This window comes from Trachypithecus francoisi, unplaced genomic scaffold (genome assembly GCF_009764315.1).
Source record: "Trachypithecus francoisi isolate TF-2019V2 unplaced genomic scaffold, Tfra_2.0 Lachesis_group2, whole genome shotgun sequence".
Lineage (NCBI taxonomy): Eukaryota > Metazoa > Chordata > Mammalia > Primates > Cercopithecidae > Trachypithecus > Trachypithecus francoisi.
The window spans coordinates 67,693,885-67,713,292 of NW_022681465.1; the positions used below are offsets into that span (position 1 = coordinate 67,693,885).

The 19,408-nt window shown below is 41.9% G+C and overlaps 1 long non-coding RNA gene and 1 other non-coding gene across 8 annotated transcripts in view; both read right to left on the reverse strand.

Moving 5' to 3' along the window:
- Positions 1–5,146: 5,146 nt before the first annotated feature.
- LOC117066214 lies at positions 5,147–5,249 on the reverse strand. The gene has a single exon (XR_004430199.1). It is a non-coding gene; the product is annotated as a U6 spliceosomal RNA (small nuclear RNA).
- Positions 5,250–17,901: 12,652 nt separating this feature from the next.
- Positions 17,902–19,408, reverse strand: part of LOC117064995 — an 18,030-nt gene continuing 16,523 nt past the window's right edge. For all 7 annotated transcript variants that reach the window (XR_004429785.1, XR_004429788.1, XR_004429789.1 and 4 more), the window contains one exon: positions 17,902–18,141. This is a non-coding gene — a long non-coding RNA (uncharacterized LOC117064995). The remainder of the gene's footprint in view (positions 18,142–19,408) is intronic.

The following is a 19,408-nucleotide window of genomic DNA, read 5'->3' on the forward strand; positions in this document are numbered from 1 at the left end:
TCAAAGTTATACTCAGATTTTCAACTGCACAGGGATCAGAGTCCCTGACCACCTTATTATTCAAGAATCAACTATAATTAATATTTATTTACTAAATACAAACCATTTATTATAAAAATTAAATAGAAGATCCATTTGCATCACAAGTCCAATTTGTAATAATGTGATTATAGAGGAAAATAAAACACACTAACTTAAAAATCTAATTTCTTATTTATATTTACACAAAAATATCATGTAGAATTTCAGGGAACAAAAGTAGGTACATGCATGGTTTTCAGACAATACTGCGAGATTATGAATTAGCTACAACTAACTTGTTAACTCTGAATTCTAAACTGAAGAAATTAAATTTAAAAATTATATACATATATATTTTAAACTGCTCTTTTATGATTAAAACTATATAATCTTACTTTTTTTTTTTTTTTCTGGAGATGGAGTCTTGGCTCTTTTATCCAGGTTGGAGTGCAGTGGTGCGATCTCAGCTCACTGCAACCTCCACCTCCCAGGTTCAAGTGATTCTCCTGCCTCAGCCTCCTGAGTAGCTGGGATTACAGGTGCCTGCCACCACGCCTGGCTAATTTTTGTACTTTTAGTAGAGACGGGTTTTGCCATGTGAGCAAGGCTAGTCTCAAACTCCTGACCTCAGGTGATCCACCTGCCTCGGCCTCCCAAAGTGCTAGGATTACAATTTTTTATTTTTTCTTTAAATTGTTTAATTGCTAGTTTTTTTTTTCCTTTTTTTTTATTATACTTTAAGTTCTAGGGTACATGTGCATAACGTTTATATCATGTATAACTCCCCAATGCAATCCCTCCCTCCTCCCCCCTCCCCCTGATAGGCCCCAGTGTGTGATGTTCCCCTTCCCGAGTCCAAGTGATCTCATTGTTCAGTTCCCACCTATGAGCGAGAACATGCGGTGTTTGGTTTTCTCTTCTTGTGATAGTTTGCTAAGAATGATGGTTTCCAGCTGCATCCATGTCCCTACAAAGGACGCAAACTCATCCTTTTTTATGGCTGCATAGTATTCCATGGTGTATATGTGCCACATTTTCTTAATCCAGTCTGTCACAGATGGACATTTGGGTTGATTCCAAGTCTTTGCTATTGTGAATAGTGCCGCAATAAACATACATGTGCATGTGTCTTTGTAGTAGAGTAATTTATAATCCTTTGGGTATATACCCAGTAGTGGGATGGCTGGGTCATATGGTACATCTAGTTCTAGATCCTTGAGGAATCGCCATACTGTTTTCCATAATGGTTGAACTAGTTTACAATCCCACCAACAGTGTAAAAGTGTTCCTATTTCTCCACATCCTCTCCAACACCTGTTGTTTCCTGACTTCTTAATGATTGCCATTCTAACTGGTGTGAGATGGTATCTCATTGTGGTTTTGATTTGCATTTCTCTGATGGCGAGTGATGACGAGCATTTTTTCATGTGTCTGTTGGCTGTATGGATGTCTTCTTTTGAGAAATGTCTGTTCATATCCTTTCCCCACTTTTTGATGGGGTTGTTTGTTTTTTTCTTGTATATTTGTTTGAGTTCTTTGTAGATTCTGGATATTAGCCCTTTGTCAGATGAGTAGGTTGCAAAAATTTTCTCCCATTCTGTAGGTTGCCTGTTCACTCTGATGGTAGTTTCTTTTGCTGTGCAAAAGCTCTTTAGTTTAATTAGATCCCATGTGTCAATTTTTGCTTTTGCTGCCGTTGCTTTTGGTGTTTTAGACATGAAGTCCTTGCCCATGCCTATGTCCTGAATGGTACTACCTAGATTTTCTTCTAGGGTTTTTATGGTATTAGGTCTAACATTTAAGTCTCTAATCCATCTTGAATTAATTTTTGTATAAGGGGTAAGGAAAGGATCCAGTTTCAGCTTTCTACTTATGGCTAGCCAATTTTCCCAGCACCATTTATTAAATAGGGAATCCTTTCCCCATTTCTTGTTTTTGTCAGGTTTGTCAAAGATCAGATGGCTGTAGATGTGTGGTATTATTTCTGAGGACTCTGTTCTGTTCCATTGGTCTATTTCTCTGTTGTGGTACCAGTACCATGCTGTTTTGGTTACTGTAGCCTTGTAGTATAGTTTGAAGTCAGGTAGCGTGACGCCTCCAGCTTTGTCCTTTTGACCTAGGATTGTCTTGGCAATGCGGGCTCTTTTTTGGTTCCATATGAACTTTAAAGCAGTTTTTTCCAATTCTGTGAAGAAAGTCATTGGTAGCTTGATGGGGATGGCATTGAATCTATAAATAACCTTGGGCAGTATGGCCATTTTCACGATATTGATTCTTCCTATCCATGAGCATGGTGTGTTCTTCCATTTCTTTGAAACCAATGAGAACAAAGATACAACATACCAGAATCTCTGGGACACATTTAAAGCAGTGTGTAGAGGGAAATTTATAGCACTAAATGCCCACAAGAGAAAGCAGGAAAGATCTAAAATTGACACTTTAACATCACAATTAAAAGAACTAGAGAGGCAAGAGCAAACACATTCAAAAGCTAGCAGAAGGCAAGAAATAACTAAGATCAGAGCAGAACTGAAGGAGATAGAGTCACAAAAACCCTCCAAAAAATCAATGAATCCAGGAGTTGGTTTTTTGAAAAGATCAACAAAATTGACAGACTGCTAGCAAGACTAATAAAGAAGAAAAGAGAGAGGAATCAAATAGACACAATAAAAAATGATAAAGGGGATATCACCACCGACCCCACAGAAATACAAACAACCATCAGAGAATACTATAAATGCCTCTACGCAAATCAACTAGAAAATCTAGAAGAAATGGATAATTTCCTGGACACTTACACTCTCCCAAGACTGAACCAGGAAGAAGTTGAATCCCTGAATAGACCAATAACAGGCTCTGAAATTGAGGCAACAATTAATAGCCTACCCACGAAAAAAAGTCCAGGACCAGATGGATTCACAGCTGAATTCTACCAGAGGTACAAGGAGGAGCTGGTACCATTCCTTCTGAAACTATTCCAATCAATAGAAAAAGAGGAATCCTCCCTAACTCATTTTATGAGGCCAACATCATCCTGATACCAAAGCCTGGCAGAGACACAACAAAAAAAGAGAATTTTAGACCAATATCCTTGATGAACATCCATGCAAAAATTCTCAATAAAATACTGGCAACCGGATTCAGCAGCACATCAAAAAGCTTATCCACCATGATCAAGTGAGCTTCATCCCTGGGATGCAAGGCTGGTTCAACATTCGCAAATCAATAAACGTAATCCAGCATATAAACAGAACCAAAGACAAGAACCACATGATTATCTCAATAGATGCAGAAAAGGCTTTTGACAAAATTCAACAGCGCTTTATGCTAAAAACGCTCAATAAATTCGGTATTGATGGAACGTACCTCAAAATAATAAGAGCTATTTACGACAAACCCACAGCTAATATCATACTGAATGGGCAAAAACTGGAAAAATTCCCTTTGAAAACTGGCACAAGACAGGGATGCCCTCTCTCACCACTCCTATTCAACATAGTGTTGGAAGTTCTGGCTAGGGCAATCAGGCAAGAGAAAGAAATCAAGGGTATCCAGTTAGGAAAAGAAGAAGTCAAATTGTCCCTGTTTGCAGATGACATGATTGTATATTTAGAAAACCCCATCGTCTCAGCCCAAAATCTCCTTCAGCTGATAAGCAACTTCAGCAAAGTCTCAGGATACAAAATTAATGTGCAAAAATCACAAGCATTCTTATACACCAGTAACAGACAAGCAGAGAGCCAAATCAGGAATGAACTTCCATTCACAATTGCTTCAAAGAGAATAAAATACCTAGGAATCCAGCTTACAAGGGATGTAAAGGACCTCTTCAAGGAGAACTACAAACCACTGCTCAGTGAAATCAAAGAGGACATAATCTTACTTTTTAAAATCAATAAGACCACCAAGATAAATGAGAAATTTACTATAAGAAATCTTACCTTGACTTTCGTTTTGAAGATCATTTTAAAGTATCTTATTTTTATGTTCCAAAATTTGCTGTTGGATGCTATGCATTATAAATGTAATAAATAAAATTACTATTTTAATAGTGATATGAAAAATATTTACCAAATATATTAAATTCTTAAAGCATTTCAGACAATATCAGAGCTAATATCAGAACTCTAATGTCCTATACACTTTAAAATTTTAAGCTCTATAAACTTACTTAGCTTCTAATTAAAGAAGAAAAACATGAAGTACTCATAAACTGAGAGAAGCGTAGCTCAGTAAATTAATTCTAATTAGCTTAACATCCTGGAAAGTGTCCTGCACTCAGAGTAAGTCCTCACTCTGTAACCCATAGGTATTTTGTTTTTAGACCAGTTGCTTCCCTTAGGCTCCATGGCTTTTTCTAAAAAATAAAGATTTTACTACCTTACTTCACTAGGTTGTTAGGAGAATGTAATGAGATAACGTTTAAATATTCAGAGAAATAGTAAAGCAATGGAATAATTTATTCTTGAACTGTATTGCTGAAACAATTTTGGAATCTCAAAACCTGATGGGCGTTTTTTCATAGGTTCTAATATTTGAATGTCACAGCTTTCAGAAAATGTTACTAAGTGCTAATTTTGGTTATTAGTTCTATTCATTATGGTTTGCAGTTCAGAGCATTTTAGCTAATTCATAACTTGTAACTAAATTTATATATAAATATATTATTATCTCATTAAACTAGATTACCTAATTGTTCACTATTCCTGAGCTCATCAATCACACCGAGGGCAGAAAACTAATAAATGTCAAAACCTGACTTGGACAACTACCATTCCTTCTCTACCTCCTCAAACTCAGAGCCAGCAGGTCTGTGTTACAGGCTGCATCTTCTTGGTCCTCTCCAACTGACATACAAGACAAAACTTTGCTTGTCTTGTTTTTTTGGTTCCACGAAAGAGATGCAAGTTATCATTTCCTCATTTCCAAGTCATGGACTAACAACATATTTGCATGTAACATCCCATACTCAGCGCTGTTCACATTTCACAGATCACCTTACATGAATACTTTTATAATAACAGTAACAACAATTTCAATATTGGATGTCTCCTGTTTTGGTCTGACTTGCACTGTTTCCTTGGAGCTAGTTAACAAATAGTCAAATGACCTTCTTGCGACTGTGCAAAATGTGAAATGCTTTCTGAATTTATATGCCATCCTTAGGCAGCAGCCATGCTTATCTACTCTGTACTGATCTAGTCTTAGAATATGTGCTGCTGAAACAAGTATAAAGCCCTGTTTTATACATGGATACTCATGAGTCATGGATGAGCTTAGCTCTGTTAAATCCAAATTACCTACTTTAGATACAGAGAATTCTATTGAATGACTTCCTGTGAGGTAAATTTTAAAATATTTAAAAGACTTGAGGTAGAGATGCAAGTAGCCTGAGAGATTTTCGTTATTATGGAAACACATTACTTGCAGGGCCAACTGCAAGTTGGTGCCCACGACTATTGAAGGATAATGTGGAGCCTTCTGCTATCTAACAAAAGCTGCTACACTGGACAGCAAAAAGCCTCAAGGTACAGATGTGATAACAAAAGGGAAAGGGAGCTCTGCTCTCTTCCTGTAACATTATTTTAATGTCTCTGACTGCTGAGAACAAGCCCAACTGAATTTGCTAGAGAAAAGATGAACACAGGTCTCAAAGGATAACTTACTATCAAGGTCTAGGCTAAGCCTAGCTAAGAGGTGGGCAAGAAATAAGGTTTTTAGTGTTACGGCAGGGGTCGCTTTACTTACTCTGTGTGTGGGTAAAGCCAGGAGGCGTTGCTGGCAGAGCAGCGTGCTGGGAACAATGGCTGAACATATGTACAGGAACTAAAAAACACTGTGGCTGTGAGCTTTGTGTGTGAGTCACACGAAGAGTGAGGGATCTGAGTCAGTAAAGGCATCACAGGCCGGGCGCGGTGGCTCACGCCTGTAATCCCAGCACTTTGGGAGGCCGAGGTGGGCAGATCACAAGGTCAGGAGATCAAGACCATCCTGGTGAACATGGTGAAACCCCGTCTCTACTAAAAATACAAAAAAATTAGCCAGGCGTTGTGGTGGACGCCTGTAGTCCCAGCTACTCGGGAGGCTAAGACAGGAGAATGGCGTGAACCCAGGAGGTGGAGTTTGCAGTGAGCAGAGATCACGCCACTGCACTCCAGCCTGGGCAATAGAGCGAGACTCCATCTCAAAAAAAAAAGGAAAGGCATCACTGTAGCTGTGAACTGTGTGTGAGTCATCACGAAGACTGAGGGATCTGAGTCAGTAAAGGTAACACCATAGCTGTCAACTGTGTGTGAGTCACCATGAAAAGTGAGGGGTCTGAATCAGTAAAGCCGTCCTGGTGGCAAAGGTCAATCATTACCAGAATGCAGGACCAGTTACCACGGCAGCAATACAGCAAGTGAATCAATGGAAACCACAGAATGTTTAGAGTGGCCTTTGCCCCCCAATCTTCTGACTTGTAAAGCAAGATTGTCTTCCTTGGACCTAGGGAACCCCTTAGCTTTTTGAAAAATTCAAAGGATGAAGGCATAGGAGATAGCCCCAGGGGACAATCCAAGACTTTTTGCTAAACTGGACATTTCAAGACCCAATAACTAATTAGAAAAGTCAGGCCAGGCATGGTGCCTAGCAGTTTGGGAGGCTGAGGCAGGAGAATCTGTTGAGCTCAGGAATGTGGGCAACATAGTGAGACCTTGTTTAAAAAAAAAAAAAAGAAAAGTAAAAGATGTGACACTATTTATATCTCACGTGTAAGGTTATACTTGGAATAAAATGAACAATACTGAGATCCCTAAGGATAAAGCTCTTTAAAAGTCCTGAAAGAATCTTACACTCATTGCTACTTCTAACTAGTCCAGCTTTCTGTTTGATTTCTGGCTAAAAAGTGGACTAATTATCAACAGCATGTACATTTACCTGGTTCTTTACTAAAAATTCCACCATTTGCTGTCTCTTACAAATTATAGCAAGTAAAAGTGGTATATTTCCCTCCTGTAAGAAAGCAAAAACAATTTATAATTCACAAAATTACATATTTCTCAACTGAACTAAAAATCTCCTATAAGATGCTATGAATTTAAACATACAATATAGAAAGTAAATGCAAAGCAGTCCCTTCCTTTTCACTCCTCTGTGCTTTACCACACACTGCCTTGCAAACACCCCTCCTCTGCTTCCCCACGTTAACTTAGATCATCTCCAAAACTGACTTTATTTACCAGTCCCCAAAATCCTTGCTTCTATCACAGCTTTTAGCACAATATGTTGTAATTATTTCACTGTTTCCCACTGAAACCAAGAGTTTCTTGAGGGCAAGGGCTGTGTCTTTTTTCTTTATAACCCTAAAACCTAATACATAGTAGCAAATACTTTAGGTTTTTAAAATAATGATGTAAATTATTATCTTTAGAGCAGTGTTTCTTAAACTGTGTACCAAACAATATTTGTTTTACCAGAAGAACTGTATCCCAACAGAAAGATGAGATGAGCATCTGCATTTGAGAAGTATTACAAAACTGTACTGTATGGCCAGCAATCAAGAAATCCCTTCAACTTTGCCTAATCCCAATTTGACAATACGTTTTGTGACCAATATTAACATTTTAGGAACTAGAGTTTCAGGGATACAGTTGCCAGAACTTCCCAATTCAGGTGGAGGTTTCCTCTGGGTGGTACAAACTTGCTTGATTTACTTCTATCAATGGTGTCAGGATCTCAGATCCCAATGTCAGGCACTCCTGATCCAAATGGGTCACTAAGGAAATGAGCTCTGAATTAAGAGAGACTGGCTTCAAATGCACTTATTTTCATTATTATTAAATAGTCCATGGGATTTCTCCTAATACAAGAGGATAGATTTTTATCTTAACTGTTAGAAAGCTCAGTATATTCTGTGTAAGAGAGACTTATGTTAAAAGGTTAAAAATGTTTGAAAATAAATATCAAAAAAGCAAAGCTCAGTAAGAAATTTTATTGTCAATTATAATGATAATCCTGGGATGCTAATGCAACTTTACTTTTTAAATCCATTTGTATTTGTTTCCATTTAAATTGCTATTTAACATTTTTTTACTTCAGGCAAAATATAAATCAGAAACAAAATTACAATGGCTTATCAATAAAAGTTTTAATATTGATGTATATGGCTTATTTCTAGCATAATAAAAGCCAGTAAGTCACTTGCATTTTTAAGGGACATTGCTGAGAAGAATGATATAGTGTCTGCAATATTCATAAACTAGCCAACTCTCACCAGGAATAACCTAAAAAGGCTTCTAGGCATTCTTACAAGCAGATGACTATTTGTGGCATATATATTAAAAAAAAAAGAGTTAAAAAAAACCTTTGAATTCTAAAATTCAACCCCATAATTGAGGGATTTATAAACTATAGACTATATAACCAATATACACTGTCTTGAAAATGTTGAAATCTTTATGAAAATACAATATAAAGCAGAAGCTGTAAACTCAAATACTTATAAGGATGGAGGAGGTTACCTAGGTAAGTGAAGTACTCAGGTGGGCACAGTGGCAAACTGGAGAATATGTGCCTCCTACACAGGGCAACCTCTGCACGGCAGACCAAGCAGTGATGGGGTTTAGGGGACACCAGATTTGATTCTTGAGACAAGCCTGAGGTCCAGATTTCTGCATGAGTCTGCTAAATTTTACATGTTGACTCAATTTAAAGAGGCAAATAAACAAATCTATGTGCCACATTTAGTTAGACTATAGCCTTTGTGTATTTATATTTTCTATGAATGTGTTACTAAATGACTTTGTATAAACCAAATATTTGCATGTGAAACTTTTTCTTTCTCTAGTATCATGTTTTATATAAAAATCAGCCCCTGATATATATATATATAAATAAAAGTTGCTGTTAAGACTCATAATACCCACCTTAAGAATTTTCCCAAAATTTATTCATTTGAAATCTGTCTGTATACCATTTTCCCAGATTGTTAACCAAATAGATCATTAGTTCATAAGACTGCTGAAATGAACTTATTAAAAGAATTCATGTAGTATTCTCATTGACTTCATGGATTTCAGTGTTTAAAACTGACGTCTTGATTATGCCAAAGCTCCATAAACTTAACAGACATACTGAGATAGTCCATAAGACAACTTCAAATGAAAAAAAAAAAAGGTTCATGATTTCTACTAATCTAAATGAGAAAATTTCACTTGTAATGAACATTTGTTGACACATAATCACTTGAATGGTGACAAAGGAACATGAAATTGTGAAAGGGTCAGCCTTTACCTGTTGAAAGATTACCCACAAGCAAATTGCTAAAGACTCTCTGAACGGCAGTGAAAGATTCATGGTGGGAAGGAAAAGGTGTTATTCTGTAAGCTGAGAGATACTGCCAACAGTATTTCCTTTTACTTTCTAGTCACAAATGTAGAGAAAGACAGATAAGTCAGGCTAACATTATTGGAAAGGAGAACTGTGAAGAAAGTAGCACCTATCAAATGCCAACTCTTTTAGAGATTTCTTATGTTTTTGAGATACGGGAATTTATATACTGCACTTATCTATTCTGTGGTTCCTAATCAGGAGTGTATTCAAACCCTGAGGTATTTCTTTTTTTTTTTTTTTTTCTTTTTTTTGCTGCTGTTGTTGTAAGAGAAAAGAGTCTTAGTATGTTTCTCAGGCTGGACTCAAACTCCTAGGCTCAAACAATCCTCCCACCTCAGCCCCCTGAGTAGCTGGGACTATAGAAACATGCTACTGTGTGTGGCTTCAGGAAAATATTTTTAACCATACATTTTCAGACCTTATTAGCTCAGTTACATCAAAATCTTCTGGGGAAAGCCTACATATGTAGACTTTTAACAAAATTCTCCCAGGTCACTGTAAAACAGACCAATCAGCTCTCTGTAAAACAGACCAGTCAGCGCTCTGTAAAATGGGCCAATCAGCAGTATGTGGGTGGGGTCAGATAAGAATAAAATCAGGCTGCGGGAGCCAACAGCCGCAACTCGTTGGGGTCCCCTTTCTAGCCTGTGTTTGTTTTGTTCTTTTGCTCTTTGCAATAAACCTTGTTGCTGCTTACTCTCTGGGCCTGTGCCACCTTTATGAGCTGTAACACCTTGAAGGTCTGCAGCTTCACTCCTGAGGCCAGCAAGACCCTTAACCCACTGGAAGGAAGGAACAAGTCCAGATGTGCAGCCTTTAAGAACTGTAACACTCACCTCGAGGGTCCACAGCAGGAACCCACCAGATGGAAGAAACTCCAGATACATCTGGACGTCTGAAGGAACAAACTCCTGACACACCACCTTTAAGAATTGTAACACCCACCGCGAGGGTCTGCAGCTTCATTCTGAAAGTCAGCGAGATCAAGAACCCACCAATTCTGGACATACTACTGGCACCCTGCTCCTACCAACGCCCTGCCCTGCCATCGGCCTCCACCTACCCGCACCTGGGTCCTAACCTGGGTGTCCCGCCCCACCAGCACCCTGCTCCTACCCACACGCTGCTCCACCCACATCGGGCTCTCAGCACCACATCATACCTGTGGCCCCAGCCCACAATCACCCTGCCCCTCCCACACCCTGTCCCACCCTCCCACACCCCTCCAGCACCCCGATCCTACCTTCACCCTGCACCTATCCATGCTTCTCCCCGCCAGCACCCTGCCCCGTCAGCATCCTGCTCCACTCGCACCCCACTTCTACCTGTGCCCTGTGCCACCAGCACCCTGCTCCTACCGCACCCAGCTCCTACCAATGCCCTGCCATCACCCTCTACCCACCTGTGCCACGGTCCTAACTGTGCCCTGCCCCACCAGCATCCTGCTCCTACCCACACTTCGCCCCTTCCTGGGCCTGGCCCAGGTGTCACCCTGCTCCTACTGCACCCCGCTCCTACCTGGGTCCGACCCCGCAGCACCTGGCACCTACCTGGACCTTTCTCCTACCTGCTGCCCTGCCCGGCAGCACCACATCCTACCCGCGCCGCACCCCGCCAACACCCAACTGCTACCCATCCTGCAGCACCCCATCCTACCCACGCTTCTCCCCACCAGCACCCCGACCCGCCGCGTCAGCATCCTGTTCCATCCCCACCCTGCTTCTACCCGTGCCCTGCGCCACCAGCACCCTGCTCCTAACCGCGTCCTGTACCCTACTCCTACCGGCACCCCGCTCCTACCAACGCCCTGCCCTGCCGTCACTCTCCACCCACCCGCGTCCCGGTCCTAACCACGCCCCGCCCCGCCAACACCCAACTGCTACCCGTCCTGCAGCACCCCATCCTACCCACGCTGGCCTCACCAGGAGCCCAGTCTTACACGCCCTGTGCTCCTACCCACGCCCTGCCGTGCCAGCACCCCAGTATTACCCACACCCTGATCCTACCCACACCCTGCTCCTACCGTGCCCCACCCCACCAGCACCCCACTCCTAGGAGCACCCTGCTCTGACGCCCCCCACACCTACCCCCACCCCTGCCCCACCAGCACCCCACTCCTACTGGAGCCCATCCACACTGCACCCTGGACCTGCCTGCACCGTGATCCTCCCCCTGCCCAGCTCCTGCCCACTTGGGTCTTCAGACTCTTAACATTTAGACAACCACACAATCCATTAGATCCATTCAAAATGTTTAATTATAAACTAAGTAATTTATGATGTGAAAGCCAAATACAAAAACAAAATATGCTGGAATTTAATTTGAAATTAAAGAGGTCTAGGAAATAAGTCACCAAATTCTCAAAAATACCTTTATTAGAGTAACATGTAATTTTTAAAAGTAGTTTTAGACAAATCAAGACAACTTCATTTATGGCACATAAAATTCCATAATCTTGTGCACAACACTTTACAATGAGAACTTTTGTTAACCAGGACACGTTATTTTCTATGTTCATTCTTTTGACACATAGATTTGTATTTCCTTCCTAGACTTGTAAAAATGCCTGTTTCGGATTCCTTCAGAGTACAGATGAAAAGGAAATCTACCATCACCATATGGTAGATCTGAAAATTCAAAGAGGTGCCATGGTTCAAAGTAGACATTTCGGTAAATGTGAAGAAGTGAGGTTCGGTGAAGATCAGAAAAGAAAGGAGTCACCACTGCTATGCTTGTCACACAAAATGGGCTTTAAGTCTACAAAGCACAAAAATAGAAAACATCAATAGAAAAATAGAAAACATCAATAGAAAAATAGAAAACATCTACAAGTATCAAGACCATCCAGGAAAACATGACCTCACCAAACAAGCTAAAAAAGGCACCAGGGACCAATCCTGGAAAAACAGATATGTGACCTTTCATACAGGAAATCCAAAATAGCTGGTTGAGGTAATTCAAAGAAATGTAATATAACACAGAGAAGGAATTCAAGATTCAAGATTCAGATAAATTTGACAATGAAATTGAAATTTTTAAAAAAGCCAAAATTCTGAAGTTAAAATGCAATTGTCATACTGAAGAATTCATCAAAATTACTTAAAAGAATTGATCAAGGAGAAGATAGATTTAGTGAACTTGAAGACAGACTATTTGAAAAGACAAAGCCAGAGGAGACAAAAAAGAATAAAAAATAAAGCATTCCTACAGAATCTAAAAAATAGCCTCAAAATCCAAATCTAAGAATTATTGGCCTTAAAGAGGTGGTAGAAAATGAGGTAAGAGTTAAACATTTATTTAAAGAAATAATATTAAATAATATTAAACAATTCCCCAACATTCGATATCAACATTCGAGTACAAGAAAGTTACAGAACATCAGGCAAATTTAACCCAAAGAAGACCACCTTAAGGCACTTAACTGAACTCCCAAAGTGAAATGATTCTAAATGACGAGTTGATGGGTGCAGCACACCAACATGGCACATGTATACATATGTAACAAACCTGCACGTTGTGCACATGTACCCTAGAACTTAAAGTATAATAATAACAAAAGAAGAAATGATTCTAAAAGCAGCGAGAGAAGAGACACAAATAACGTTCAGTGGAACTCCAATACATCTGACAGCAGACTTTTCAGGGGAAAATTTACAGTCTGAGAGAGTGGCATGACATATTAAAAAAGCTGAAGGAAAAAAAAAGAATCTGGTAAAAAGTCCTATCAGAGGAGTCTTTATGTTTTTTCAAATGATATCAACAAAAATGATAATTTGACTTCTTTTCCAGTTGGGATGCTTTTATTGCTTTTAAATGACCAGATCTTATGGGAGCTCACTCCCTGTCATGTGGATAGTACCAAATGGGTACTTTGATTTCTCTTGTCTGATTGCTCCAGATAGGACTTTCAGAATTATGTTGAATAACAGCGGCAAAATGAAATCAGATCCATGCAAGTCGCTGACTAGTGCTGAGAAAGTCGGTGAACACATTCTCAAGGAGGGCCTGACCATCTGGAACCAAAAGCAAGGAAACTCATGCAAGGTGGCTACCAAAGCATGCAGCAATAAAGATGAGAAAGGAGAGAAGATCAGTGCTTCCACAGATTCACTGGCCAAGGACCTGATTGTCTCTGCCCTTAAGCTGATCCAGTACCATCTGACCCAGCAGACTAAGGGCAAAGATACATGTGAAGAAGACTGTCCTGGTTCCACCATGGGCTATATGGCTCAGAGTACTCAATATGAAAAGTGGGAAGGTGGCCAAGGTGCCAAAGCACTTTCAGTGAAACACCTAGAATCTCACAGAGCCCCTGGACCATCCACCTGTCAAAAGGAGAACCAACCCCTGGACTCCCAGAAAACGGATATGCCAACATCAGAAACTGCTTAATGAGAACTCCTTCAAATGTGAGGATCCACGCGAAGGTGAGAACAAGCATTCTGAGCCCAGGGCAAGCAAAGCAACTTACATGTCCAAGAGATCTGACAAAGGGGAAGAACAATGCCAGGACCATCAAGAACTTGACTTTATCAGTGGGATGAAGCAAGTGAACTGGCAATTTATAGATAAACTGGTAGAATCTGTGATGAAGCTCTGCCTTATCATGGCTAAGTATAGCAACGATGGGGCAGCCCTTGCTGAGTTGGAAGAACAAGCAGCCTCGGCAGATAAGCCCAATTTCAGGGGCACCAGATGCATTCACAGCGGTGCAATGTCACAGAACTATCAAGACTCTATAATTGTCAATCATCAGTGCTCTACAAATAGCTTGCAGAAGCAGCTCCAGGCTGTCCTGCAGTGGATTGCAGCCTCCCAGGTTAACGTGCCCATGCTCTACTTCATGGGAGATAAGGATGGACAACTGGAAAAGGTAAGTAATGCATTAAGGCACAAAAAGAAAGTTGGAATGGGCAGAGGCAGGGAGGCAGCATTGTACTTCGAGCCCAAGATCATTCTAGTTTCAAGTCTATTCTTTACCGTGTGCTTCATGAATTACTTTCACCTCATAAAAAGACACAAAAATGGTGAACCACTAGCTAAGTGGACACCTCAAGGCCTGTGCATTTCCACCAAGAGGAGGAGAGTGAGATTAACGCATTTCATCAGTGACCCTTTTGACAAACTATCTGGTAAAACATTGGGGAATGATTAAGTCTCATGTTTTCAGTTTTAAGATCCACCAAAGTACTCTGGAGAGGAGGGAACAAAAAAGGAAAATGGAGTTCCTCCCTCCCTCTTGAGGTGTTGGAAGTATCATGGACTAATTTTGTGTTTGACCTACTAGAAACAGTTTGAAACTTGTCTCTTACTATTTTCTCTATGCTCCTCCCCCAAACTCATGGGTCCTGCAAGTGCCCTGAGAGTCCTGTCTCCTTAAATTTTATGCACTAGTTGCCTCACTTGCCTGACCCTAGTCCTGGCCCTGCTCCTCAGATTCCAGAGTCTCATTCTGTTGCCTAGACTGAAGTGCAGTGGTGTGATCTCAGCTCACTGCAATCTTCACCTCCCAGGCTCAAGCCATCCTCCCACCTCAGCCTCCTGAGTAACTGGGACTACATGCCTGCAACACCACACCCGGATAATTTTTCTTTTTGTTTTTGTTTTGTAGAGATGGGGTTTCCCCATGTTGTCCGGCTGGTCTCAAAACTCCTGGACTCAAGCGTTCCACCTGCCTTGGCCTCCCAAAGTGCTGGGATTACAGGCGTGAGCCACCGCACCCAGCCTATTTTTATATTTGACATTAGAAAACTATTATAACTTCAGTCAGTTATAAGTCATTATAAAAAATACTTAACCTCTTTGAGAGGACAGGTCAGAAAGATCCTGACACATTATCAAAGCTTAGGGTAGGATAAATGTGCCGTCACCAATGAATGGGAAGACAGCAGGCCCTACGGAAAATGGTGTGTGACAAATGGTTACCTCTATCAAAAAAGTACAGATGAGCCTATCCTAAGAGAAGTGAAAGAAAGAAAGGGAGGAAGGGAGGGGAGAGGGAGAGAGAGAGAGAGAGAGAGAGAGAGAGAGAGAGAGAGAGAGAGAGAGAGAAAGAACACACTGCGGAAGGTTTCAATGTTGTAACACCCAGCTCAGCAGGACAAGATAAAACAAGAGCTCTCAGTCACGGTCTAAGCTGGCACTGCTTTTCAGAGGTTCATTTTGCAATTAACATTAAGAGTCTCAAAAACACTCATCGCCTTTGACTTAGCCATTTCACCTCCAATAATCTAGCATATTAAAACACTCAAAGATCGGATACATTTAGGTCAATAATTCTTTACCCACCAACTACACAATCCAAAAACGTCCAAAAACTCCTTTGGCAGCAAAAGCTGTCTTCAATAAATGTGATACTGTTTATAGTTTCTATTTATACCACTCAGCTGGCCTTCAAAGCCATACATACTTTTAATTTTAATTTAAGTGACCCCAGTCTACTTCTTGGGGCTTATTTACCAATGCAGCCTCCCACAGGTGCTGCAAACCTGACACACAAAGCCCCTGGTTGTTCCCCAAACACGGCCCACATGCCCCACAGCAGCACTTTGGTGATACTCTTTCTGCTTCCTGACACATCCTCCTTCTCCCACATCTAAGGCCTGGCACAGACCCCATCTTTTTTCATAAAGCCTCAGCCATACCTGCCTCAAAATTTCTGACCGCCACGATTCCCAGGCACATTTTGGTGCTGCTGGATGTACATAACACAACCTGAAATGCGGTTCTGCATCTCTTCTTTGCACCTGGCTGAGGGCTCAGAGAGCGGTGGCTAAACATTTCATGGCTCCCTCAATTTCTAAACAGTGCTGTATACTGAGTGGCACCTCCCGGTGACTATTTTGTACCCTAAATGTTAAACGGAGGGATGAGTGAAACCGTATCAGGATTAATATACAGAAATACATTCCTGAACCCCATCACTTAATAGAAGTGGCCATTTGAATGCTGGCAGGTAGGAAGAAAAGAAGAGGACAAAGAAACCCCAAAAGTTGGCATCATAACTACTGCCACAGAAAAAGAGAATAAAGCAGAGTGGCAAGGTAAAGACCAGGGAAACACTGGCCACTGCAGGACAGAAAAATCTTCCAAGCTTGTCAGTAATGTAAGTTCCTCATTTTCCAATAAACTAGTGTGGCATAGGCCACTGTTCAGAGTCTAGAGTCTTGTCTTCAAAATGTTTTCCAGTATCAAGGACAACAATCTACAGAAACAAAATGGTGAGAAAAAGCAGCACACTCACAGCTCTAAAGAGCACAGGGTAAGGCTACAAAAAGGACCAAGCACCTTCTCAACCTGCAATGTGCTCAGTGTCTGTAAATCACAAGTTAGGCGACGAAGGGCTGGTAGTTTCACACGAATTAATAACTTTCCTTCTTGCCCCCGTTATCTCCCTCACCTGACCCACCCGATAGAACATCCTTCAATTGCTTGCACATGCTTGGAGAAGCTCACGGTACAGTCAGTGCACTCACACACAACTGAATGTGAGCAACACGAGGCTTACGAGACAGCAAAGACAACAACAAAGCTGGGCCCAGCGGCCATCACCTAAAGAACTCTTCCCTCGTTACATTGGAGCGAGTGATTTCTCTGGGACCAGGAACCACAGAACCCTGAGGGACACACAGCTGCTGGCCAGGATTCAAGGCCTGGAGTGAAAATGTTACATTTCCCTCCCAGTGCTCATGTCTGCTATAAACTAGTTTAGTTCTGCAATGAACAACTAGATTTCTAACTGATATTAACAAACTTTTTTTTTTTTAAAGACAGGGTCTCGCTCTGTCACCAGGTTGGAGTGCAGTCATGGCTTACTGCAGCCCCAACCTCCCGGGCTCGAGCAATACTCTTGCCTCAGCCTCCCAAGTAGCTGGGACTACAGACAGATGCCACCATGCCCAGCTAATTAAAAAAGTTTTATTTGTAGGGATGAGGTCTCACTATGTTGCCCAGGCTGGTCCTAAACTCCTGGGATCAAGCAATCCTCCTGCCTTGGTCTTCAAACTGCTGAGATCGCAGGCGGTAGCCACTGCATCAGGCCATTGACACTTACATATGTAAAATACATCCAGAATATAAACCACTACAAAACAAAAATACTCCATCTTGATGTAACTTACTGTACTATGGATTTGTTTTAAAAATGACGTAAAAGTCATTAAGAAAATGAAAGCACAAAAGAAGTCTATCAAAATTATAAAAACTCAAAACTGAGTGAACAAAACTTCAGAAAGAGTGAAAACAATTGGAATATAACTTCAGGAAAAAATGTAAAATAGAAACAACAAAAGAACAATTTGTGCCCTCTAAAAAATAGAGGTTAAAGTCAGAATTTTTTTTTTTTTTTTCTCTCCAGCCTGGAGTGCAGTGGCATGATCTCGGCTCACTGCAACCTCCGCCTCCCAGGTTCAAGCGATTCTCCTGCCTCAGCCTCTCGAGTAGCTGATATTACACGCGCCCACCAGCATGTCCAGCTAATTTTTGTGTTTTTAGTAGAGACGGGGTTTCACCTTGGCCACGCTGGCCTCGAACTCCTGACCCCAGGTGATCCACCCGCCTCGGCCTCCCAAAGTGCTGGGATTACAGGCATGAGCCACCATGCCCAGCCAGGAAAATATTTAAAAACAAATTAAGCAAAGATTATAAAAGTTTTTGGAGTAGCACAGTTCCCAAAACAATCACGATCCACATCAGGTCTGGGCCAGGTTGACATCTCCACATCAGGGCCCTTCCTGGTGTTCGCAGAATCTGCAACACAGACAGAGGTGCCAGGGTCACTGGGGGGGGGGCACAGAGGCGGAGGGAGGAGGGGCTCCCTGGGGTCGTGCAGGTCTCAGAGCTCCTCGGGCCCTGGAAGGTGACCTTGGGCCCCTGAGCTCCCCACAGTCAGGTCTACTCAGATGCCAAGGCACTGAGGCCTGTGTGCTGCTCTCTGCTGAGGGGTTATGTGTCCACAGAGAGTGTCTGTAAGTGTCATGGAGGAAGAACTGAACCTGGGCACTCACACAGGCACCTTCAGGGGGCTGGTTCCCCGGAGAGTAAAACAGACACAGAGAAACGGGAATTTTGAGGATTCCAGGATCAACAGGCAGAGCCCTGGGCCCTAAGGGGAGCAGGAGGTCTCATGACACAGGGTGGGGGTGGTGACCCTGCCTTGCCACCCAGATCCTCTGTGCCATCCAGACAGAAGAGCTGCACGTTGAATATGCACAGCTGCCTGGAGCACGTCATTGTTATTGCCTAGTAAGACCTGGTCTTTCTAACATCCCCACCAGACCTGTCTTTGTATTGTAATTTTTAAAATTACGCTTTGCTAAAACAAATTTCTCACTTTAGTATATTCTATAATAATAGGGTTACAGAAGACATACATTTGAAAGAGTGAAAAACAGTGTATAGATACACACAAACACACGTTTATATGTGGACCTGATTTCAAGATTGGAAAACAGATTTAAAAAACAGAGGCTACCTGAATCATGCCCTCAACCCTCCCAAGTAAGCATGGCCCTGAAATGTCTTCAGGGGTTTGTTTTGTTGGCATTTGGCACAGATACAGAACCACTGACACCCAAGCCAGTGCTCTCTACATACAGAAGCCTCCAACCTCATCTTGAAAAATGGGGCCATGAGGTCACCCCAGGTCCCCAGGCCCCCACAGAGGCTGAAGAACCCCTGGGACTGGGCACATTTCAGTGCTTCTTGGATCCTGCCGTGTCCCCTGCTTGATGCCAGGACCTACTGAGTGCCTGCTGGCCTCAATACTGGGCAATACTGGGCCGGGTGGGCTGCTTGCTCGTGTGACAAGGAGCCTGGGGGTACCTCCATCCTTCTCACACCTTTCCCAGGAGGCCTGAACTGGGGGCGATTCATGGTCAACCCTAGTGTCTCCTCAGGATGAACTAGTGATGCTCCCAGTTGGCCTCAAGGGGCTGGGGGGGCAGAGCTGGGTCCCCTCAAATGAGATGCTGGTGAGCTGAAGGGTCACTGCAGACAAGTAACAGTTCACAGCCCA